At 39.5% G+C, this 24,692-nt stretch overlaps 1 protein-coding gene and 1 non-coding gene across 2 annotated transcripts in view; one reads left to right on the plus strand and one right to left on the minus strand.

Annotated features, from left to right (window-relative positions):
• LOC123515556 overlaps positions 1-24,692 on the minus strand; it is a 1,160,229-nt gene that overhangs the window by 701,370 nt on the left and 434,167 nt on the right. The window lies entirely within an intron of this gene.
• Positions 14,658-14,731, plus strand: Trnav-uac. The gene has a single exon. It is a non-coding gene; the product is annotated as a tRNA-Val (tRNA).

Raw genomic sequence — 24,692 nt, forward strand, 5'->3', positions numbered from 1 at the left:
CTAAAATTACATGCACAGAAGCGTAGCGCTGAAAATCTTGTCCTTATTTCATGAATTGCCATAAAAAAATATAAATTAATGATCATCTTGTAATTATTTTTTTATGGTTCAGAGTGTAGAGAGAGAGAGAGAGAGAGAGAGAGAGAGAGAGAGAGAGAGAGAGAGAGAGAGAGAGAGAGAGAGAGAGAGAGAGAGAGAGAGAGAGAGAGAGAGAGAGAGAGAGAGAGAGAGAGAGAGAGAGAGAGAGAGAGAGAGAGAGAGAGAGAGAGAGAGTTACAGTGAATATTGAAGATGATTATTATGTTTACGCAAAAGGGGAAAAAATATGTGTTCTGAGTTTACTTTCGTGAGTTTCTATAAAAAAAAGTAAAAAAAAAAAAAATTAATAATGAAAATCTGGGTAGTTGCTTTTTCACACACTATGTACAAAAATAACAGAGAATACACTGATAAATACTTAGACAAAAATAAAATACACAGGAAAGGATCAAGCAAAATTCTTACTCACTTTCATAATTTGTTTTTATAGAGAAATTTATATATACAGAAGGAGGAAACATAACCTTTCTTCTTCTTCTTCTTCTTCTTCTTCTTCTTCTTCTTCTTCTTCTTCTTCTTCTTCTTCTTCTTCTTCTTCTTCCTCTTCCTCTTCCTCTTCTTCCTCTTCCTCTTCCTCTTCCTCTTCCTCTTCCTCTTCCTCCTCCTCCTCCTCCTCCTCCTCCTCCTCCTCCTCCTCCTCATTTTCCTCTTATCCTTCCTTAGTCTTCCTTCTTATCGCCTCCTCTTCCTCTTCTCTTTCCTTCTCCTCTTTCCTCATCCATGACTAAAATTCTTCTTGATCTTTTCCTTCTCCTACTCCTCCTCCATCTCTGCTTGTTGTTGTTGTTGTTGTTGTTGTTTTTGTTGTTGTTGTTTTCTTATTCTTCTTTTTCTTCTTCTTTTTCTTCTTCTTCGTCTTGTCGCCATTCTGTCCACCTCCCTAATGCAAGAGTTAAGCAGTATTCTCAATCATTCATAACTTTCTTTGCTAAACTCTAGAACTCCCTGCCTGTTTCTGAATTTCCAACTTCCTATGACTTGACCTCATAATAGAGAGGCTTCAAGATATTTATCCTTTTCTTTTTGGCTAATATTTTTTCGGATCTGCAAGGGGACTGGCTACTAAGGGGTCGTTTTTCTTTATTTTTTATTGCTCTTCTCCAATTTTCCCGTCTTACATAAAAAATTGAATTAGTTTTCATGATTCGCTGCGTAAAGTTAGCAAAGGAAGAGGAAAATATCAGCAAACACTGACGCCTTAATGGAATGGTAGCAAAATAACTGAGGTACAAATTTATGCTTTAAAAGATCGGCAACTGACATTCACCTCAATCTATTTTCACGACTCCTGCTAAAAATAAAATAAACAAATGAATAAATAAATAAATAAATCAGCAAAACATTAGGAAACACTCACTTAATCAACGTGCACTTAGAAAAATAATAACTAAGGTATGATTATTACTATAACTCGCAAACTACTATACTTTCATAAATATCCATATAAAAAAAAAAAGAAAAGGATGAAGAAAAATATAAATAAAAACAAAACGTGCACATCAGAGGTACAAATCTATTTATTCTTAATCCCTTCGATACTGTGACACACTTTTTACCTTGAAATTTGGAATACGATTAGACCATTTTATTGACATTAGAAAGGGTCTATGGAGATCAGAAAGTTAATGGCTAGAGTCTTCACTATGCTAATCCCCCACATAAGTTTCTGAAGCCGTATAAAACCACCAAATAGTAACCAGAATGAATATGGAAAACGCGTCACGGTACATGGAGATAGAGGGAGAAAAAGCACATAAACAAAACTAAGCAACAATTATCAAAACCTACAAATTAATACACTTTCGCAATTATACCCATAAAAAAAAGGATGAAGAAAACGTGAACAATGATTACATAAAAGAAAGTAAACAAAAACGAAACAACAGAGGTACAAATCTATTCTTAACAATTCGCTGCCTAGAGAGAAAGAAAAAGGCATCATTAGGATAAAATAGGAAACCCAACTCCTTAATATTTGTATCCCTAATGGGCGTGTCGACGGCTTCAACATTCTCTCTTTGGGTTTCAGGAGTTCCGTTCCTGTGAGGATGAGTGTGCTGGGGAGGAATTAACTGGTGAGGGAGCACAGGAAACACCAGAACAGACCAACCCAACACAGCACAGCAAAGCACAATGCAGCCCAGCCCAGCCCAGCCCAGCCCAGCTCAGCCCAGCTCATCCCAGCTCAGCCTAGTACAGCCCTGCCCAGCCCAGCCCAGCACAACATATCCCAGTACAGTAAAGCCCAGCACAGTACAGAAGCCAAGGCCACACAGCTCTGTCCTCTACTCTCCTCTCCTCTCCTGTCCTGTCCCGTCCTCTCCTCTCCTTGCCTCGCCTCGCCTCGCCTCACCTCACCTCGCCTCGCCTTGCCTTGCCTCACGTTGCCTCGCCTTGCCTCTATTCTCCTCTCCTCTCCTCGATTCTCCTCTCCCCTCCTCTCGTCTCCTCTCCTCGCCCAGCCTCCCGCACACTGCAACTATTTATTAATAACTGCCACGCTCCAAGAATTCAGTTTTCTATAAAAGTCTACTAGTTGAAATTAAAACTAGTATTTATTTTATTTCCTGGGTGTCTTATTCAATGACAACTCCATGGCAAGGAAAAGGAGTGGGGCGTGTAAGAAATTCAAGGGGAAATGCCTGGAGTGGAAGTTATTCATGGAGACCGAACGAAATGCAAGGTACAGATTGTTGCAAGGTAGGAATTTCATATAGTCAGGGTGTGTGTGTGTGTGTGTGTGTGTGTGTGACTGACTGACTGACTGACTGACTGACTGACTGACTGACTGACTGACTGACTGACTGACTGACTGACTGACTGACTGACTGACTGACTGACTGACTGACTGACTGACTGACTGACTGACTGACTGACTGACTGACTGACTGACTGACTGACTGACTGACTGACGTGTGGTGTGGTGTGGTGTGGTGTGGTGTGGTGTGGTGTGGTGTGGTGTGGTGTGGTGTGGTGTGGTGTGGTGTGGTGTGGTGTGGTGTGGTGTGTGTGGTGTGGTGGTGTGGTGTGGTGTGTGGTGTGGTGTGGTGTGGTGTGGTGTGGTGTGGTGTGTGTGTGGTGTGTTGTGTTGTGTTGTGTTGTGTTGTGTTGTGTTGTGTTGTGTTGTGTTGTGTTGTGTTGTGTTGTGTTGTGTTGTGTTGTGTTGTGTTGTGTGTGTTTCTCATAGAACTATTTTTACAAGAACGAGCCAAGCTTTTACCAACACGTTTTCTTTTTACTCTTCCTGACTTTTCTTATCCTTTTTCGAATTACAATAACCTTATCAATTATTCACAGACAGACTTCTATGCTGCAATATCCCATGAGTTGAGACCTTTAACCGCCAAACATTGCTTCTAAATATCCTCCTCTCCTGGATCATTTCGCTATTTTCAATCTATTTTCTGTTGGTAAGTTTTTAGTAATTTCCGTAATATTTGATTTGCCTGGCCTGTGTTATTGTGACATTCTGCATACATGATATGGGGAAGATTATTTAGTATGATATAAATAATTAAATCATTCATAAACTCGGTATTTCTTCGGCCACTTTATTCATGGGTGAAGAGGTTGTGCTACACTCTATACGTCTCATGATATGCACATTTTCTACACGCCACATCTACAAATAAATCAGTGTTTTTTTTTATATTTAGAATACCGATATATCTTCAGTAGGGAAAGAAAATGTCTCCCCCTACACGAAAATAAATAAATAAATGAATAAAGAAATGCGTAAATGAATAAATGTAATGTTAGAATCTCCAGTCATATTCTCAAAATTTTACAGTTTTGTACACATGTCCAGGTTTCAGTAACAGAAATTTCATACTAATGTAAGACAAGAACTCATTCCACAGCAACATTTTCGCTTCTCAGTAACTAAAGATAGTCCATTAAATAAGTATAGATTTCTTAAGTCTTGTCTCTAACCTACACACCATGCTGGAAACTCAACACACCTCTACATCTGTCATTTATTCACCAGTACCACGCTCACTTTTGTTACTTATATCAAATCCCCAATCTAAAAGTATTGACCCTTTAACTCTCCTTTCTTTGGTCTATACTCCACGTCGGATACTACAAAGCTACACTAACCTGGAAACTCAATACATCTCTACATCTGTCATTTATTCACCAGTACCACACTCACCTTTGTTACTTACGTACATCATATCCTCAATCTAAAAGTATTGACCCTTTAACTCCCCTTTCTGTGGCATATACACCATGTCGGTCACTACAAAGCAACACCAACCTACCCACTAACTCTTCACTACCATTCCCTCTGCTGTTACTGAGATAAAGTCCTCTACATTAGTAAGTAAAGGCCCATTAACCCTCCCGTGTCTGTCCCTCGTCGCACCACGGCAGACACTCGGCAACAACGCTACACAAGTCTAATTCCTCACTGTGTATCCAACATCCTCCTCTCTGAACCATAGCCGGGGCAGTAAAAGGAAACTTAGCAAGGACGTGACCAGATTTTGGCTCCCTTCCAGCAAAGTGTTTTCCGCGACGTGTAAACCGCCTCTTCCTGACGTGCTGTGTGCTAAATTCAGTCTTAATTCTTTTACCGTCTTATATTTCTTGTCACACTGCCTCTTTCCTTCCTTTTATATATAAGATCTTCAGCTCCTATTTCTTTTTATAGTCTCAAGTATTTTTCCGCACTCATTTCCACTGTGTTTAGTTAGCTATTATTTTAAGTGAGGGAGTGATTGAAATAAGTTACCGGAACAGCCAAGGTCGTATGACGTAGCTCTTATTATAAATTTTCTGAGGTGTTGTATATTTTAAAAAGCCTGAAAATTGACAGATCAGACGACTTGAGATTGAGGGAAAATTAAATATAAAAAAACAAGAACCTAGTGCTCTTCGACTAATAAAGAGCAAAAATAAAAAAGAAAAGAAAAATACTGTACGTGTGTGTGTGTGTGTGTGTGTGTGTGTGTGTGTGTGTGTGTGTGTGTGTGTAGAGATGACTCGAATTATGGACACGGAAATCACTGAGTAGGAACACTGACCACTGACTAGACCACGGGAAAAAGGTGGATGATGGTGAATTGCTTGTGGTAAACAGAAAAACAAGAGGCGGTATGCGTTTGTTTTGGCAGCATCTGTTTACTCTGGCAGTGAGTGATGGTCAAGCCTCAGGGAGCGTCACCAACACGTCAATCAGCCACATATTGATGGGAGGTAGAGTGGAGAGCTGCGGGGGAGAGGCACACACACACACCTGCTCTCCGCCACACGCACCTGATCACTGCAACTTTCATACACTCGCCGCACACACTCACTCTCCGCTACGCAAATCTGTCTATCACATTTACCTTCCACACACATGTTCCTCGCGCCACACACACCTGAACACCAAGGCTACGACAGACGCACACCTGCCACACATGTAATTGTTATAACCACGCCACTCACACCTGCCACACACAACTGCTCTCCACACCTGTTCTCAACACCTTACTGCAATATTCTCAGATTTTTCTCGAATTTTGAGTCTGTTAATATCGCAACACGCAGTCACAAACACACACACACACACACACACACACACACAGAGAGAGAGAGAGAGAGAGAGAGAGAGAGAGAGAGAGAGAGAGAGAGAGAGAGAGAGAGAGAGAGAGAGAGAGAGAGAGAGAGAGAGAGAGAGAGAGAGAGAGAGAGAGAGAGAGAGAGAGAGAGAGAGAGAGAGAGAGAGAGAGAGAGAGAGAGAGAGAGAGAGAGAGAGAGAGAGAGAGAGAGAGAGAGAGAGAGAGAGAGAGTATTCTAACAAAAATTCCATATCTAATTTTTTCAGAACTCCGACAAATAAAAACTTTTCCGATTTTTAAGCACCAAAGCTGAGCAGAAATTAAAAAGGCTCTGTAACCTTGACCTGACGATGGTAATGAGATTCTTTATTTTCAGACTGACATCATACACTCAGCCATACGAGCAGCCACGGCAACAGGGCAACAGAAGGAAGGCAGTGATAGCTTGTCATTACGGGAACGCATTTTTACCTTGAGTTTTGAGTATGGCTAGATGATTTCATTGACATTAGGAAGGGTCTATGGAGGTCAGAAGATTAATGGCCACAGTCTTCACTAGTCTAATCCCCACATAAGTTTATAAAGCTGTATATAATCACCTAATAGTAAGCGAAATTAGAAAGAAAACGCGTCATGGTACTGAAGACGTTAAAACTAAAACACTTTTTTTTAAGAATATAAAAGAATAATGCATAGGAATTAAATATGTGTCATCTGAGTAGTGTTCATCAGGTAAGATTATGTAAAGACAGAATTTCTTCACAAATGTCCAACTAGTAAGAGTGGCTATGTGATATTTGAATGTTTTGGATTATAGAAGTGAGTTTATTCTCATAAGAACACAGAAATACGAGAAATAAGGAAAGATTTAGGAAGACTGCAGGCATACACGTGGCAGTCCATGTACTATAAAGGCTGTTGCGTACTAATCTTCATCTATCACTCATATCCATAAATTAATGTTTTTTTTTTTTTACTCTCTCTCTCTCTCTCTCTCTCTCTCTCTCTCTCTCTCTCTCTTTGCTCCTCTAACCCCCACAACAAAACATCCTAACCTCACACACACACACACACACACACACACACACACACACACACACACACACACACACTAAACCCGCCACACACACACATTCTCCTCTTCCTTCCTCCTCTACACTACTCTAAACCTGCCTAAAACCTCCGCCTCACACACACACACACACACACACACACACACACACACACACACACACACACACACACACACACAGCCAAAAATTTGTGTCGTAGATCCAATAACAAAGTTGTTTACATCCAACTTTTTATTTCAACCGTGTATTTGTCAGAACGCTTCAAAACTTGTACCGGAGTCACCCATTAGCCAGCCAGCGTCTCTCAGTCAGCCGAGGGGCTCAGTTCGCTGGGACTTTGTGAACTTTGGCGCACGAGAACCGTAATGAACCTGATTCTTTTGTGTTGAGGAACGAGTGAGCGAGGTAACACGAGGCCGACCAGATTCTAGAGTGTTGTGTTACTCTTCGACGGATGAACGAGAGAGAGAGAGAGAGAGAGAGAGAGAGAGAGAGAGAGAGAGAGAGAGAGAGAGAGAGAGAGAGAGAGAGAGAGAGAGAGAGAGAGAGAGAGAGAGAGAGAGAGAGAGAGAGAGAGAGAGAGAGAGAGAGAGAGAGAGAGAGAGAGAGAGAGAGAGAGAGAGAGAGAGAGAGAGAGAGAGAGAGAGAGAGAGAGAGAGAGAGAGAGAGAGAGAGAGAGAGAGAGAGAGAGAGAGAGAGAGAGAGAGAGAGAGAGAGAGAGAGAGAGAGAGAGAGAGAGAGAGAGAGAGAGAGAGAGAGAGAGAGAGAGAGAGAGAGAGAGAGAGTAGTAGTAGTAGTAGTAGTAGTAGTAGTAGTAGTAGTAGTAGTAGTAGTAGTAGTAGTAGTAGTAGTAGGTGGTAGTGGTAAAAGTAAGAAGTAAAATGTGGTGGTGAAATATAATGCAGAAGGAACAACACAACAAAGGCAAAAGTAGGAAAAGGAGGAGAAAGCAGAATAGGTAAGAGGAGGAGGAGGAGGAGGAGGAGGAGGAGGAGGAGGAGGAGGAGGAGGAGGAGGAGGAGGGACAAGAAGAGGAGGAGAAGAAGAAACAAGAAGAAGACAACGAATACTGGCATGACAACAACTTTAACTGACAGGAAGGAATGGCAGAATAACACACACGTCTTCCTTCATTGCATTCATAACCTTTCTCTCCAGACTTTCCCTCCTCCTTCTGGCTGGCGGGTCCATCTCTATCCCTGTCCTACTTATCGCATTCCACCTTACTCCTTCCTTTACGCTCTTCAGTAGCAGGACGCCTTTTCATAACAATTGTGTTTACTGTTTGGTAATTTAATACAGCTTCAGAAACTTATGTGGGGATTAGAAACGTAAAGAATCTGGCTATTAATTTTCTGACCTCCATAGACCCTTCCTAATGTAAATAAAATGGTCTAATCGTACTCAAAAATTATGGTAAAAATGCGTCTCATTATTGAAGGGGTTAAAAATTCCATCCCTTCTTGAAACATCTGTCCTGCAATTTTTACCCTTCTTTATGGACTCAGTGGACATTTTCTTTTCTTTCCGTTTCTCTGATCAAATTTCTTCTTGAATGAAAATAAAAAGTAAAACTAAAAACACTGAAATAATGACAAACTAATTATTTAACACAACTTTTTAGCAACTTTTTCTTTTTTTATGTAAGATAGAAAACCTGCACAAGGCAACATAAAACGAAAAAAAAAAGCCCACTAATCAGCCAGTCCCCTTACAGGTTAGAGAGAGTTAGCCGTGGTACAGTGGAACCATGCGTGCTTTGGGGTCCGAGGGGTCTCCAAGCGCACGGGTTCGCATCCTGTCCATGGCCAGAGTTTAGGTTAGGCTTCCTCACTCGGGGCAACGGTTTCCTAGCGGGTGGGCTTAAGATATGAGGTACTACAAAAAGTATCCCCTTTAGCCCATAAATTCCCGTGAAAAGCCCACATGGTATAAATAAAAAAAAAATAATAATAAAAAAATGACAGGAATAAATGCTTTGAAACGCTTGAAACGTCTTCGCTTGTGTGCAGTTTATTAACTTATTTACTTTCTTATCAAACACTGGCACTGGTCAAGAAGAATAAAGGAGTGAGGAAAACAGGACTACTGAAAGTGCAAATCATTATATTGCCTGAGCTGAATTCGTCCTAAGTATATATAATAGTAAATGTGCGTGTTTGTTATCTCTCTAGCATCTATTCAGCACAGGTATCTTTTTAATCACAATATAAAGTGTCGCCTTAACGTTGTATTGAATGTCCTGGAGTGAATTAAGGGTATCTTGTTTTTTTTTTTTCATCTAATATACAAACGAGTTCATAGAGCATTATTCAGTTTTGCCTCTGATCACATTTACCTTCTTAATACCATCAGTACAGACTACCGAAGTGTCTTGTGTTTCTTTAATAATCTATACATTAACAAAATATCTGCCTGAGGTTTGGATACAATTTCTCTCGTCATTCAATCTACCCTGAATAACTAGTACTGGATATGTCCTCTGGAGTCAGCACACACAACACCATGACGCTGACAAACCAAGTGCATTCATAACATAAAGAAATAAAGAATTGTTCTTAAAAGTTCTACGTACTTAAGTTGCATTATTTGATGTGCTTTTACTTACATTTCTTTTCTTCACTTCTTTTCTAACATACTATAGCTAATTTGCATATGGTATGAAGGCCTAAGCATTAAATATTGTTAATAACGATAAATTGTTATCTAGACTTACACATTCACCTTTATACACTAATATTTTCGATACTTGTCTTCAAACCGTTGCTTTGTTTATTACCAGTGATCAGAGTGGTCTTTGGTAATAGTGGTATTGATGTATCTTTGCTTACATTTCCATCGTTCTCTCCATCTGTACTGGATAAGGCAAGACTGAACAGACGGCTGAATCCATGAATAACTCTAATAACGGCGAAGTGTTTTTGTCCCATGCATTAGTCTTTGAATAGCATTATTTCAAGCACTTTTCACTGCATCTACATTGAACAAGGTGTGTCTGGAATGGCAGCCTCAGCGTTGAATAGCGTTGCAAGTGACGAGAGTCTGGCTGAGGCGCGGCGCGAGGCTGAGGAAGGAAGCTTCTTGGCGGGGAAATCGATGAGGTTGGTCGCGCCGCCTTTTGTTAGCGTCAATAATTTTCACTAAACTGGCCGTGCACGTCGGAGGCAGCTGATGGGAGGCGAGAAAAATAAGGGCGGGTTTATCGTAAGGAGGGAGCGCGAGGGGCTGCTTCACGGCGAGGGGACGAGATAAGACACTCGGCTGCCTTCCCTGCCACACACACACAGACGCGATTCAAGTCTCCAGCAGGAAATCAGAGAAAGTCGCGTTTTAATCCAAATATATTTGGGAAACCTGGTTATATGAAAGACTCTCTAAATCCTCAATATTCTGTGGACGTAATAAGATTTCCCGGGAAATATATAAAGCCATTATTTTGAAATATTCTAAGAGGAAAATAGAAACTGAGAAGGGAGCAGTGAATTTTTATATTTTTTCGGGGGAAGGAAAACAACGACTATGCATTAGAAATAAAGGAAACTGTACAGAGAGAAATGTCAAGGGCAAAGTCTGAATTATGCACGAAAAAAATAACACAAAACGAAAGAAAATACTAAAAATGATGCCGAAACGATATTGATAAACCAAATAATACAAAAGATTAATTATTAGGAATAAACACGCAAGCAGAGCAGTCAAGACTTAAGGGACACTGAAAACAAGGTGAGAGCGACGCTGATGAGAGTGACGCTGCCTGACTACTGGCCGTGACTACACCTGAGCGCACTGTGCCAAAGGGAACGTTGGGTTTATTGAGAACGACGTGAATCATTGAGGGGAGACACGGTGCTGTCTGCCGCTATTCATTATTCATTCCGTGCACAACTCTCCCCTGTGAACTTCGCATCCATTCGTCATTCATTTGATCAGGTCACAGAACTTATGCAGACCAGTTGCTCAATTTGAATCTGGAACTGCTGGTCGCTTTGCATCGTTAAGCTGGTCTCGGAGAGCGATCCCAGGTGGCACTCAGCGACGCGCGTCCCCGCCACTCGCTAGCATTGCCGTGTCTTCCTTAACACTCTGCCTCCGTGTTCATGCAGTACTAACAAGCGGCGTGAACAGTCACAGGTCCTTTGATGTAGATGAAACTTAATTTATGCCATAAAGATATTATTAATTTATTAATTCATTTATATACTTCTTTTTAGGCGTTTTTTTTGTTAGGTAACCTTACTGCCAATTTTCATCATTACTATTTTTACGCTCTACGAAATCTGGCCACATCTATAAAAAGAAAGAAAAAAAAATAAAAAAAATCATGAAGGTGAAAGAGCCAGTAACACAGCAAGATTTATAAACTTAACTGGTTCAGCTGCCACGAACAGCTACACACTATTGCCGCTGTTACATCTCGTCTCAGGAATCTGTCGCACGCTTATAAATGAATGACTAGAAACACACACCTGTAAGGCGCACTGGTTAGGTAGAGATATATTTCTATATTCTGATTTATTCTGTATTTGGTGTGCATCATTAGTACGTTCGTCCCGTCTCATACAGGCTAGATACCTGTCCTGTTAGACTTGAGACACGTCTGTTTTTAGTCCCCATACAGTAAACTACAACTATCTACTCGACATAACCTTCCAGACAACTATCCTCTCTTCTTCAATAACACTCAACTTCCCTCTCCTCTACATTAAACACACTCGGTCTTTCCTTCACTAAAAATCTAAACTGGAAATTTCACATCTCTACTCTTGCTAAATCAGCTTCCAAGAAGTTAGGTGTCCTGTGGCGTCTTCGTCCATTTTTCTCTCCCTCCCAGCTGCTTGCTCTGTACAGGGCCTTATCCGCCCGTGTATGGAGTATGGCTCTCATGTCTGGGGATCCACACACAGCTTTACTAAACAAGGTGGAATCTAAAGCTTTTCGTCTTATCAACTCTTCTCCTCTAACTGACTGTCTTGATTCTTTAAGTCACCGCCGCAATGTTGCATCTTTATCTGTCTTCTACCGCTGTTTTCATGCTGTCTGCTCTTCTGAACTTGCTAACTGCTTGCCTTCCCCTCCTGCGGCCTCGCTGCACAAGACTCTCTACTTCTTCTCATCCCTATTCTGTCCATCTTCCTAATGCAAGAGTTAACCAGTATCTTCACTCCTTCATTCCCTACACTGGTAAACTCTGGAACTCTCTACCTGTGTCTGTATTTCCACCTGCCTATGACTTAAACTCTTTCAAAAGAGGAGTGTCAAGACACCTCTTACGTTAACTGGACCCTCCTTTTAGATTTTTTTGTTTTTTCTCTTTCTCCTACTTTCCTCTTCACAGGGCCTGGCAACCAGCGGGATTTTTTTTTTTCTCCAACACTTTGTTTTCCCTTGGCCAGTGCCCTTGTAATGTAAAAAAAAAAAAAAAAAAAAAAAAAAAACCATGTAATGTACTCTTGAACCTTGAAAGGTACTAGAACTACTAATATTAATTTTAAGCCATTGTAATAATATACACCTAAATCACTAACACACTTTACTAACTACAATATTTAAATGTATAAGTAATTTTCCGTGTCACTAGCTGCAACACCTCCACCACGCCTTGCGGTGCCTGCCTAAGCGCGGCACCTCAGATCTACCTTGGGTGGGATGACATTGACAAGTGTATGCCGTGACTCTCTGTGTGTGATTGACTCTGGTGATTTGCGTGGTGAACAAACTGGTGAGAGAATTTTAGGCAGTGTCTTTTCCGTTTAGTGACCCGCCTTTATTCACCGTGTACATAAGATTATACAAATTATAATAAATTTAATACACTTAAGCCACAACACGGAGTATACTTACCCATAAACCAAAAACTAATATAAATTATCTGCCGCTCGACCACAAACGCTGCTACTCCTGAAGTACTACATCTGGCACTCATTACCTGCCAGTATACCTGTGGAACTTCTGCATGTCTTCACCCTGCCATTGAGTCGATGCCCCTGCCTTCGACTGGTAGCTCAACAGGTATATGTTATCCGTGTCGGTAAATATTTCAGCCGTGCCGGTAACACACCAGTGTCGGACATCAATACACTGTTTCAAGAAATAACTAGTATTGTAAGGGAAATTCGAAAGAAAAATGCCACTTTACTTTCAAGGATTTCTTGCAAACTTTTGCATTGCATGAAAGAGGAAAGAATAATAGGTAGAGGGAAAGGCAAAAGTTTCATGGTTTATATAATAACGTACACACACACACACACACACACACACACACACACACACACACACACACACACACACACACACACACACACACACACACACACACACACACACACACACACACACACACACACACACACACACACACACACACACACACACACACACACACACACACACACACACACACACACACACACACACACACACACACACACACACACACACACACACACACACACACACACACACACACACACACACACACACACACACACACACACACACACACACACACACACACACACACACACACACACACACACACACACACACACACACACACACACACACACACACACACACACACACACACACACACACACACACACACACACACACACACACACACACACACACACACACACACAAAACATGAACAAATAAGAGAAGCTACACGAAGCCATCAGATCTACCTATGGAAGTCCCTACATGAAACATGCCTTCGTTTTTCACCTCCCATCTTTATCATGAATTTCCTTCATCCAATTGAATCATGAAGGGCACTCAGACTAAATAAGGTCTATGCCGTTAATTTGTTAAGACATGTTTGTAACTTATATTCAATCGCTATTCCATATTAGCATATTGATACATTCAGCTGTCATCCTCTTCACTGGAATAATCATAATGCCTGCAGCGTGCTACACTAATAACACTTGCATGACAAATGAGGTTACAACAGACAAGAGCAATACATATCTATTCCACTGCTTTCATATATTCACTTATCATCTTTGCCGGAACAATAACTCTTCACATTACTAGCAGCACCACCATCGCTGACCAAACCAACGATTGTAGATTATTCTTAATGCCTCCATATATTTATTTTTCTTCTCTTGAATCATCGCAATCACTTCCAGCACCACCAACAAACCCCTCCAGAGCAACGAGAACCGATGATAAACCAAACTACTACAAATCTATCGTTGTATTTCATAAATCCACTTATCTTTAACTCTTTCCTTTTTGATAACATTAGTATCTGCTATGTCAGCGACCACCTGTCTCATACAACTACACACTCAGTACATGACTAGATGCAGCTGACACAAGTAGAGCCGCTAGAAAGTTTAATTTATTTCATGGCTTGCTCTATTGCTATTGATCTTTCGAAGTTATTATCTCAACTTCATCACAACATTTGATATCAAGTTTGAGAAGACAAAATATAGAAAAGGTTAAAGCAGTAACTATGAATTGGAATTTGCCACGTGTAGGCCTCATGTCTTCTTGACCTCTCTGTTAGTTATTTTGCTTGATCTGTTTATTAAGCAGAAGGGTCACTGATCAGGGGGAGGGAAAAAAAGTATCATTCCAGAAAAGTCAAATGAAAAAGGCTAAGTGTCCCTCTTGAAGAAGTTCAGGCACAGGAAAGAAGAAATACAAAAGCAGGCAGGGAGTTCCAGAGTTTACCAAAAGGATGAATGACTGAGAATACCGATGGACAGAATAGGAAAAAAAAAGAAAGGTTCACTTAGACGTTACAAATATTCACTAACACTCGCTCTCCAACACACACACACACACACACACACACACACACACACACACACACAGACACAGACACAGACAGACAGACAGACAGACAGACAGACAGACAGACAGACAGACAGACAGACACACACACACACACACACACACACACACACACACACACACACGCCCGGTAGTTCAGTGGTTAGAGCGCTGGCTTTACAAGCCAGAGGACCGGGGTTCGATTCCCCGGCCGGGTGGAGATATTTGGGTGTGTCTCCTTTCACGTGTAGCCCCTGTTCACCTAGCAGTGAGTAGGTACGGGAGGTAAATCGAGGAGATGTGACTTTGTTGTCCCGGTGTGTGGTGTGGACCGGGGTTCAATTCCCCGGCCGGGTGGAGATATTTGGGTGTGTCTCCTTTCACGTGTAGCCCCTGTTCACCTAGCAGTGAGTAGGTACGGGATGTAAATCGAGGAGTTGTGACCTTGTTGTCCCGGTGTGTGGTGTGTGCCTGGTCTCAGGCCTATCCGAAGATCGGAAATAATGAGCTCTTAGCTCGTTCCGTAGGGTAACGTCTGGCTGTCTCGTCAGAGCCTGCAGCAGATCAAACAGTGAATCAGTGAATCACACACACACACACACACTAGTACTGTTTTTGTTCCACGAGCGCCACGGGAACCCAAGTGGCGGCGGCGTGGTGGCGGGATCCAGGACCTTTGCTCTGCCATCACGAGGAGAGAAATATCCATGAAAAATTGAAAGCAACTTTTAATGCTTTCCTTTGAAGTCTGGTATATTATTTCTGTTCACGCATCACCAGCACTTCAAACCAATTACGTGACGCACAGCTGCTAATTAATTAATAATCTGTAGCAGCTCTGAAATTTATATGTAAATATCTGGCTATGTGTCTGTCTTTCTGTCTTCCGGCGGCTGTCTGCGCGTTTGTATGTCTGTCTGAATGTCTGTTTTTCAGTTATCTGCTTGTCTATCTGTATGTGTCTTTCTATTAGAGTCTGTATGCTTTCCCGTCTGTCTATAAGCTTATCCTGGTATTATCTATTTGTCTATTTCTTTGTGTGCTTGCATATGTAACTATTTGTATATCTATCTATCAACGTATCTATGCGTCGATCATACTTCAATAATACATAAACGTGTATATTCTCTCCTTTTCCTCCTTCTCTCCCAAACACTTCTCAGCGTCACTTCCAACACTGCCCAAACACTGCCAGCCGCAAACTATCAGGCCTCGAGGTGAACAGATGAAAGCAAGCTGATCTAAAGGAAGCCATGAAAAGATGAACTAATGAGTGATGAAGAAACAAAGAACGAAAAAAAACACAAAATGAAAATACTTAAGAATGCTAAAAAAAAGTTGGAAAATTTTGGAGACTAGGAAACAAAAGGCATGAATTAGATAAAAAGAATGTAAAAATGACTGTTAGTTTTATTTTTTTCCAGCTTAAATCTTACCTTACACCGCCCAATAATGAAGGGAACCAACCATATGCACCACTTACCTGAAAAAAAAGAGAAGTGAAAACATTTTATACACGTGATAGATAAAAATAATAAAGCCAATAAATACACAGGTTAATTAGACAAAACACATAAAAAGACATACACAAAGTTTATTGATAAAAAAAAAACACGATTTATGACGTCGAAAAAAAGCCCAAGCGTCTTAAAAGAATGTATATATTTAGAGTGAATATCCAACCATTTACTCAATAATTAAATAAGAACACCACAAATAACTTAAAAGACTTAAAAGACACAAATATAGCAACAGTTGGAAAAATATATAGATCAAACAGGCTAATGAAAATAAAACTTCAAAAAAAGAGGAGGAGGAGGAGGAGGAGGAGGAGGAGGAGGAGGAGGAGGAGGAAGAGGAGGAAGAGAAGGAGGAGGAAGACGAGGAGAAGTAGATGCAGGAAAAGTACAAAGGAATACAAAGAAGTAGTAGGTGGAGGAGGGAAAAAAGGAAAAGGAGGAGGAGGAGGAGGAAGAGGAGGAGGAAGAGGAGGAGGAGGAGGAGGAAAAAGAGGAGAAGGAAAAAGAGGAGAAGGAAAATGAGAAGGATATGGAGGACGAGGGACACAAAGGAATTCAAAGGAGGAGGAGGAGGAGAAGAAAGATGAGAAGTAGGAAGAGGAAGCAAAAGAGATGAAAGAAGAGAAAGAGGAGAAGGAGAAGAAGGAGATGGAGAAGAAGAAGAAATAGGAGGAGGAGGAGGACATGAAGGAGGAAAAAGAAAAGTAGGATAAGAAGGAGAAGGAAGAGAAAATAGGAGAAAAAAGAGAAAAAAAGAATCGTAGCAGTAAGACCAATATCACCACACCCAATCAAAGACACCCAAAAATCGTTTATATGAGAGCGAAAAATCAATAAAAAGAAAAGGAAGAATTGGAGAAGAAATCGAACCACCTCACACATTGCGACACACCAAAAACTACTTATGTGTCAGGGAAAAAGGAACCAAACCAACTCGAGGCTCCAGATAAGTTAAGCAATGAGTAAATGTCGAAGGAAAGTACTGGCGGTGACCCGTGGGAGGCAGGTAGGAATGAGTAAATAAGCAGAGAGCGACAACTTCTTCAGCTGAGACGAGGACACGTGAGTGGGAGAGTTACTGGGGAATACTTGTAGAAACTGTGACGGCAGATGAAAAATAGAGACTGAGAGAGGGAAGAGGAACATTGAAAGTAACATAAACATTAGAACACAAAATAATACAAAGGAAGATTCAAGCTAACAAGTTCTATGGTTCCTGATAAACAGTCATAGTAAATAATAAGTGTGGAGAAGCAAGAATAGTGGTAAGTAGCATAAATAAAAGGAAAACAAGAATGCAAACAAAAAATGATAAATAAAACTCAAACTAACAAATTCCAAGGCCCCTGAAAGACTCTCTTGGTATGTATACTAAGTGGAACCATGCGTGCTTTGGTGTCCGAGGGGTCTCCAAGTGCACGGGTTCGAATCTTGTCCACGGTCGGAGTGTAGGTTGGGCTTCATCACTCTGGGCAATGGTTTCCTAGCGGGCGGGCTTTGAGATAGGAGGTACCCCAAAAAGTATCCCCTTTAGCCCATAATTCCCATGAAAAGCCCACATGGTAGAAATAAAAAAAAGAAAGTAGGAAAAGTGGTGAAAGTTTCAAGACATTTGTTCCTGAATTTTGGTTAACTCTCTTGACTTTTAAGGGAACTGGCAACCATGTGGGCCTTTTTTTCCCATTTTTTTTGTTGCCATTGGCCAGTTGTCCCTCCTGCATAAAAAAAATAAAATAAAAAATAAAAGATAGGATAAAAAAAACACAAAAAACTTCAAACTAACAAATTATAAGGTTTCTAATAGACTGTCTCGGTATATAATAGCTGGGAGAAAACAGAGCAGCATAAATAAAAGATAAGAACACAAAAAACATACAAAGGAAGTTAAAAAATGACAAATTCTAAGGTTCTTAATATCCTGGTTTGGTAAATAATAAGTGTAGTAAATAGCAGTAGTAAATAGCAAAAATAAAAGATAGCAACACAAAGGAATACAAAGAAAAAATCAAACTAGCAACTTCTAAGGTTCCTGAAAGACTGTGTTAGTGAATGATAAGTGAGTAGAAGCAGGAACAGTGGTAAGTAGTGTAAATGAAAGTAGGAACACAAAGGAATACAAAGAACATTCAAACTAACAACTTCTAAGGTTCCTAGTACATTGTCTCGATAAATAATAAGTGTGGAGAAGCAGGATAGCACACAAAAGACTCCTCCCCACCATCCCTTCTCCTTCAACCAGAAAAGGTATACCGATAAATTTGAGAGAAAAATAATGAGATCTCCTTCAACCACATACAATCTACATATAATCCTATTATTTGTAGCATCCAATAAGGCGATTCTTTTATCTTATGCCCTTTTATACTGGGACACATTTTTACCTTGAGATTTGTGAACAATTAGACCATTTTATTGACATTAGAAAGGGTCTATGGAGGTCAGAAGATTAGGCTACAGTCTTCACTATTTAAATCCTCCATATAAATTTCTGAAGTTGTATAAAACTACCAAATAGTAAGCAGAATGCATATGGAAACGCGTCATAGTACTAAAGGGGACTAAAATGTATACTCTGATTGATAGTAGAAGGAGGAATAGTAGAAGAACAAGAAGAGCAGGATGAAGAAATGAAAGAGAAAGAGGAGGAGGAAGGAAGATGAGAATAACGACAAGAAAAAGGACATGGAGAAAGATTTAAGAATAAGAAGGGGAAGAATAAAAGAAGACAAGAAAGAGAAGATGGCGGAGGAGGGAGGAATAGGAATAGGAGATGGAGAACATGATATGAGAAAAAAGAGTAAAAGAGAAGAGGAGCTCAAAAAAAGAGGAAAAGGAGGAGTAAGAAGAGAAAAGACAAAGAAATATGAGAAATAATAAAAAGGAAAGAAGATAAGGAGAAAAAAAAACATCAAATAAAAGAGGACAAGGCGAGAATGGAGGAAAAGGAGAACAATGAGGAGGAGGACAAGAAAGAGACGGAAAAGGAGGAGAAACAAAAGGAAGTCGGTAAGAAGGAGACGGAAGAACAAAACTGAGTAGATAAGGAGGAGGAGGAAGAGAAGAAGGAGGAGGAGGAGGAGGAGGAGGAGGAGGAGGAGGAGGAGGAGGAGGAGGAGGAGGAGGAGGAGGAGAACGACGACAAAGACAAGGACAAAGAGGCTACGAGAATCTTCAAGAGAGAGAGAGAGAGAGAGAGAGAGAGAGAGAGAGAGAGAGAGAGAGAGAGAGAGAGAGAGAGAGAGAGAGAGAGAGAGAGAGAGAGAGAGAGAGAGAGAGAGAGAGAGAGAGAGAGAGAGAGCCTTCTTGATGATCGTGGTACCAATTCTTAAGACGACAGAGAATCCCACAAGAAGAAAATATCCCAATTCTCAGCGCGGCGAGGCGAGGGGAAAGAGAGGAGAGGGGAGAAGAGAGGGGAAAGAGAGGAGAGGGGAAAGAGAAGGGAAAGGGAGGAGAGGGGAAAGAAAGGAGAGGGGAAAGAAAGGAGAGAGGAAAGAGAGGAGAGGGGAAAAAGAGAAGGGAAAAGGAGGAGATGGGAAAGAGAGGAGAGGGGAAAGGGAGGAGAGGAAAAGAGAGGAGAGGGAAAGAGAGGAGAGGGGAAAGGGAGGAGAGGAGAAGGGAGGAGAGGGGAAAGAGAGGAGAGAGAGAGAGAGAGAAGAGAGAGAGAGAGAGAGAGAGAGAGAGAGAGAGAGAGAGAGAGAGAGAGAGAGAGAGAGAGAGAGAGAGAGAGAGAGAGAGGAGAGAGAGAGAGAGGGAAATGGAGGAGAGGGAAAGAGAGAGAGAGGAAATGAAAAGAGGAATAACAAAACAACACACAAAAAGAGGAATAAAAAAGGGATAAAATAATAAACGGAAAAGGGAATAAAGAAAGAAAACTAAATTGATAAACTACAGAGAGAGAGAGAGAGAGAGAGAGAGAGAGAGAGAGAGAGAGAGAGAGAGAGAGAGAGAGAGAGAGAGAGAGAGAGAGAGAGAGAGAGAGAGAGAGAGAGAGAGAGAGAGAGAGAGAGAGAGAGAGAGACACACACACACACACACACACACACACACACACACACACACACACACACACACACACACAGAGATATGAAGAGAGAGAGAGAGAGAGAGAGAGAGAGAGAGAGAGAGAGAGAGAGAGAGAGAGAGAGAGAGAGAGAGAGAGAGAGAGAGAGAGAGAGAGAGAGAGAGAGAGAGAATTTACACTGATGGCGTCTTCTCGGTCTCCACTAAGCGACAGCGGCAGACAAGGTGGCGCAACTAAGAGACCAGTAACTCGTCCCCTCAGCTTATTTCCCTCCCTTTCCCTCACCAGTTCTCTCCCTTATTCAGTGTTTTATTGCAGTATACCTTTGAAATCAATGCCTTCTATTTATTTTCATTTTTAGGACATTTTTTTTCTATTTCCTTCGTCCTCTCTCAAGAATTCTCTCCGTTAGTCAGTGTTTTATTGCAGTTACCTTAGAAATCAGTGCCTTCTGTTTTTTTTTTTATATAACATTTCATTTCTAGGACTTAATTTTTTTGTTTCCTTCGCCTTCCCTTAGCAATTCTTTCCCTTCATTAGTGTGTTATTGTAGTATATATTTAAAATTATTCCCTTCTGTTTGTTTTTTCCCTGACCTATTATTTCTAGGACTTTTTTTTATTTCCTCGCTTTCTCATAGCAATTCTTTCCTTTATTAAGTGTGTTATTGTAGTATACATTTAAAATTATTCCCTTCTGCTTTTTTTTTCTTTTCTTTGACATTTTATTTCTACCATTTTTTTTATTAATTTTTATCGCCTCTCATAACCAATTATCTCCGTTAGTCAGTGTATTATTGCAGTATACCTTTAAAATCATTGCCAATCCTCTACTTTATTCAGTTTATCTTTTCAGTATACCTTTAAAATCATTGCCTTATATATTTTTCTTTGACATTTAAATTCTAGCACTATTTTTTTCATTTCCATGTGGGCTTTTTACGGGAATTTATGGGCTAAAGGGGATACTTTTTAGGGTACCTCCTATCTCAAAGCCCACCCGTTAGGAAACCGTTGCCCCGAGTGAGGAAGCCCAACCTACACTCGGACCGTGGACAGGATTTGAACCAGTGCGCTTGGAGACCCTCGGACCCCAAAGCGCGCATCGTTCCACTGTACCACGGCAATTCTTTCCTTTATTCAGTGTTTTGTTGTAGTATACATTTAAAATCATTGCCTTCTGCTTATTTTTTCTATGCCCTTTTATTTCTAGCAGATTTTTTTTTATATTTCCTTGCTTTCTCGTAGATTTTTTCCCTTATTCAGTGTATTATTTAGGTCTACCTTTAAAACAATTACCTTCACCTTTTTTCTTTGTTTTCTTAAAGTCTTTTGTCGATCATATTTTTTTCCTTTATTTATGTTTTTCTTTCTATTGTTTCGATTTCTTTTGGTTTTCCTTACGAATTTCTTGATTTATTCAGTGCCTTTTAGTCTACCTTTAAAAATCCTTCCTTCTGTTTTTTTTTTATTTTTTATTATTTTTTTTTATGTTTATGTCATTCACTTCCTTATTTTCCTTATGTTTATTTCTTCTACTTTTCCCAATGAATTCCTTCCCTTGTTTAGTGTTTCATTGCAGGATACCTTTGAAATATTTCCCTTTTTATCTTCTACCGTTTATTTTTTGGCGTTTTTTTTTTATATTCGTGTTTATTTTGCTATTTTTTTTGTCATATTTTTCTTTACTTTTGTTACATTTTTCGTTATATCTTTATTTTGTTTAATTTGTTATATTTATTTTTTTTTATATTGTTTTGAAATAATTCCTTTCTGTTTTCCTTAATCTTTTATTTCCAGTATTTGTTTCCTTTTTACTACGTTGATTTTCCTCGTCTTTTGTCATTTGTTTCCCTTATTCTGTGTATCTTTGAAATTATTCCCTTATTCTTCTTTTTTTCACTTATTTATGTTGTCTATTTATCTTTGAAATTATTCCCTTGTTTGTCTTTGTTTGCTTTTATTTATTTCTATTGTTTTATTTCTTTTTCTCTCTCTCATCAATTCTTTCCCTGATTCAGTGTATTATTTGAATTTATCTTTGAAATTATTCCTTGTTTGTCTTTATTTTACTTTTATTTACGCCATGTATTTATCTATTTTCTATTTTATTTAATTTCTCGTTTTTTATCAATTCTTTCCCTGATTCAGTGTATTATTTGGACCTGGTTTTTATTTGTCATTTATTATATTTATTTCTACTATGTTAACTTATTTCTCTTACTATTTCTTTTTTCTGTTCATTATTTTATTTTTCCTTTAAGTTTCTTGCCCTTTGCTATTTTTTTACTTTATGAATTGCACTGCCATTCTTCCTTCATTTATATCTTCTTTTTTTTCACGGGAATTTCTGGGCTAAAGGAGATACTTTTCGGGGCCCCTCCTACCTCAAAGCCCACCTACTAGGAAACTGTTGCCCCGAGTGAGGAAGCCCAACCTACACTCAGACCGTGGACAGGATTCGAACCCGTGCGCTTAGAGACCCCACGGACCCCAAAGCACGCATGGTTCCACTGTACCACGGTGGGTCATATTTGAGTATACCTTTTAAAATACTTCCATTCTGTATTAAATTTTACTTTTATTTCTGGCGTTTCTTTTTTATTCATTCATTTTTATCTTGTGAATTTCCTTCGTCTTCCCTAACGAATGGTTTTCTTTATCCAGTGTATTATTTGAATCGACCTTTAAAATCAAACCTTTCTGTGTTTTCATTTTTATTTTTTTTTCTGTCATTTATTTTATCTATTTTTATAATGCTTATTTAATTTGGTTTCTCTTACTATTGTTTTTTTTTTTTTTGTTCATTATTCATTTCTGCTTTTTAGTTTTTTTGCCTTATGGTATTTTCTTCATTCATTTATTTGTTCTGTAAGTTTCTTTCCACTTTTACCCTTATGGTTGTTTCCCTTACTTTCCCCTGCTATCTATTTCATTGCTTATTCATCCAGCTGCAGTGTTTCTTACCTTTATTTATTCATTCACTTTCCTCTCTCTCTTTTTTATTTTTACTTTCCATTGAATCACTCCTCCACCTTTTTTCCTTGCTTTTCACTTTCACTTTGTTGATATTCACTTATTCATTCATGTGCATGTTTCCTTCACTTTTATTTAGTTTTTTTTTCTATCTATTCCTTCACTCTTTTCAAATCTCTTTCCTTTTACCGGCTCTTTTATAGCCACTTCTGCCTCCAACTTCTTTTCAGTTTTGCTTTTAATTTTGCTATCATAATTTTTATCTTTCTCTTTTAGACATTTTTTTTTGTCCTTTTCATCAGATTCGAGGAAGAGGAAGCAAGCAAGAGAGGGAAAAATCATCTTGTTTTGATGGTTTCGTCTGGTTCACGTTAATGATGAAAGAAATTTAAAACGTAATTGAAAAAAAAATATTGATCGATTTATTTTGTTGAGTTTTTTTTTTTAAGTTTCGTATTTTGTTGTTATTTGATTCATATATATTTTGGTAATAACTAGCTGAGGATCTGAATGTTTGTTTCATTTTTTTTTTTTTATATGTATGATGAGGTTCTTTTTGCACTTTTTTTTTCATCTACTAAGACATTTTTTCGTTTTATTTTTTCAGTTTTCACTCCAGATTTCTCCTTTGTGCGTCTTAGCTTTCATTCTTGTGACTTTTCCTTGTGTTCTTCATCATCATATAATTCTATTTCCCTGCTTTATATTTTTCTACCTCCACTCTCATCAGCATCACCGCCATCATCATTCACCACAATCTTCCTCCTCTTCTTCTTCCTCTTCTTCCTCTTCTTCTATTTCCATTTCTCTTCCTTTTACCATATCTTGATTTTTTGGGAATCTTTCTCATCTTCTTACTCTCCTCTTTCCTTTATTCTCTTTCCTCCTGCTTTTATCCTTTTTACGTTGCTTCAATCCCTCCTTTCCGTCACCATTACGTTAATCACCATCCACCTCATCTTCACATAATCACTTCCATTATTCTTGCATTTATCTCCCTTGCTCCTCTCGTTTTGCACTCTTGCCTCTGCACCTCCTTCTCTTTCTACCGCCACTACTTCTCCTTGGCCGTCATCTCGCTCCCCACTAAGATCCGGAAAACCTGCAGACATCACAGGCAAGGAAGGTCGATATTTTACTGCTGAGAGGAGAGTGGCGGCTACTTTTCCTGGTTCCTGAAGCGTCTTGAGTCTGAGTAGGACTTTCATCTCACCTCGACCTCAAGCGTCTGTCTAGTCGAGTGTGTGTGTACAATCTCGGCATGCAAGGCTACCTTCTCCCGAAAAAAAACCTCAAGTTGAGGTTGTAAAATGTTATGCATGTTTTTTTCAGCATGATGATAGAAACCTACATGTGTTAAGCTATTGGTTATAGAATATTCACAAGTTAAAGTTAAAAAAAACATGTGATTTTTATTGTTTTATAGTCATTTAAATATAAAAGTTATATGAAATAAAAATATCGAAATACTACATGGACTTCTTGAACTATCTAAGACTTTAAAGGTGTGAGTTTTTTTTCTACCTATTCACCAGAAACATGAAAACTAGACCAGCAAAACTCACGATATGAAATAAGACATAGAGGGTCAAAAAAAAAAAAAAAAAAAAAAAAATCAGAACATGATTCAAATGCCTAAATATTTCTTACAGTTTGAAGTT

This window comes from Portunus trituberculatus, chromosome 39 (assembly GCF_017591435.1).
Source record: "Portunus trituberculatus isolate SZX2019 chromosome 39, ASM1759143v1, whole genome shotgun sequence".
In the NCBI taxonomy this organism is placed as follows: Eukaryota; Metazoa; Arthropoda; class Malacostraca; order Decapoda; family Portunidae; genus Portunus; species Portunus trituberculatus.